Source organism: Abramis brama (genome assembly GCF_963993115.1).
Source record: "Abramis brama genome assembly, chromosome: 2".
NCBI classification, from domain to species: domain Eukaryota; kingdom Metazoa; phylum Chordata; class Actinopteri; order Cypriniformes; family Leuciscidae; genus Abramis; species Abramis brama.
Genome location: NC_139964.1, coordinates 963,453 through 965,402, shown reverse-complemented (window position 1 = coordinate 965,402; position 1,950 = coordinate 963,453). Strand labels below are relative to the sequence as shown.

At 39.1% G+C, this 1,950-nt stretch overlaps 1 protein-coding gene across 1 annotated transcript in view; it reads left to right on the top strand.

Annotated features, from left to right (window-relative positions):
• Positions 1-438: 438 nt before the first annotated feature.
• LOC311077463 (protein NLRC3-like) overlaps positions 439-1,950 on the top strand; it is a gene marked incomplete at its 3' end in the record, with an annotated part of 33,616 nt that continues 32,104 nt past the window's right edge. The window contains exon 1 of the mRNA XM_084105984.1: positions 439-542. The remainder of the gene's footprint in view (positions 543-1,950) is intronic.

The window sequence follows — 1,950 nt, the reverse complement described above, 5'->3', positions numbered from 1 at the left end:
GGGGAAAATATACTGTCTAAAATGAAACTTACAATTTTAAGTTATTTTATAAAATAAATATGTTTGCAATCATGCTGTTTTTTTGTGAGAAGGCACTATTGTTATACACTATTGTGTATCCCGCTCACTCCTACTAAACACTCAGTCCAGTTATTACTTTAACAAACACTGTTTTAAAGTGTTTAATATTGGTAGAGATACTTGCATTAAGGAAAATTATAAAATTATATTTTTCCCCTCAGTTTTCTCCCAGGGATGACTAATAATAAAGTAATATGTTTGAATACTGTTTTAACGCAACATTAATACATTTGCAAACAGGAGCATAGTTACTCAAAATAATCTGCATAGTTAAGGCGACAGAAAATGTTGAATGCGCATGTTTTCTGATCAGGCACTGAATAGAGTGACCCATCAGAGGTCCTTCAGCGGCTGTCCCGCGCTCGAGCGCCTGATGATGACGTTCTGCTAGTTCAAGCTCTTCTATTAGAACCGAGAAGACGCGGAACGTTAAAAACCCTAACAAACGATCATATGTCACGGTAAGTTCAGTCAGGCTTTATTCAGTATCGTGTCATGTTATCATATCTGTGTTTATAAGACCATATGAGACATTTCTATTGAGCTGAAAACAACACAAACTGGGCTATAGAAAGGATTGGATATCGAAAGTGAAAGCTTAAACAATATAACGGGTTATTTTGATATCAGTCTGTGTTGATTTATTGAAAACTGAAACAGTCCTTAAAGCGACGTTATAAGCCGAGTTTCCTCACACATTTCCCGCTGTTTTGTTATCGACAAAGTGCGGAGCCCCTGAGGGGAACTTTGCAAAAATATATAGGCTACAGACTTCCGCGCGCGTTACAACTTCCGGTTTGCGTTATAGTGTCATTACTACAGATGTGGGAATAGGGATGAGATGAGAGTGTGCCTGGAGCATTCCTCCAGAGATGTGTCTTATTATAGTCTCTTGTGGAATATTAGCGCGTTGATCTTGTGTATAAAGTTGGTGTTATATTGTAAAGGTACAGTAGGACTGCACTGTTTGTGGACTGAGCTTTACTGTAGGGAGAAAAGCATGAATATCTCTATTAGCCTAGCTGCTAAGCACTAGTCATTGCAGGCCGCAAACAACTACACTTAAGATTACACTAAACACTTAATTGTAATTAAATACATAATTAATTCATTAAAAATATTTGTATACCATCATTCATGACACAGCGCTAGGCTATGTCATCATCATTAAGCACACAGCAGTGGACACGACACTTAAAGGGTAACTAAACCCCTGGTCAGAGCCTGACTCCACCCACTGGCAATATTTGAAAAATGCTGGAAAAGTAGGTAGAGCCCAGTGAAGAGGGGGCGTGCATCTGAGACGTATCTCTCTGCAGGCAAGGGCGTGGTTAGCTGGTACCCTCTGACGTCAGAGTGTAACACAACTTCCAATAGGAAAATTCAACTGCAGTAGCCACTGTTCAACCTGAAGAGGGCAGCACGTTTTTACACCATATTTAGTAAAATTAAAATACTTTAAACACAAATGTCAAAAACAATACTTGAATCAATGAACAGCACTATTAAAGCCCCATTCTTACAGATCATTAACTAAAAAAGTTGGTTTAGGGTTTAGTTACCCTTTAATGTTTTATTTTAATGACCGTTTGCAAAAGCCACGCCCCCTAGTTATTGTTACTACGCCCGTCAAACAATTGAGAAACAGACACATGGCTGGGTTGAGCTCCATAGTAATGCAGCAGACATATCCTCCAGGGCACGACAGAAAGGGCTGCAATATGCAGTGGAGGGATATGTTCAAAATGTTAAAATAAGCAAAGACGGTAATATTACAACAATCGAGGCCAGTGCTTGAACAGGGGGAAAAAAGGTGCCGGTAGGCTAACTGTTACTCTCTTGCATTGGCAAATCATGACATTTGAGATT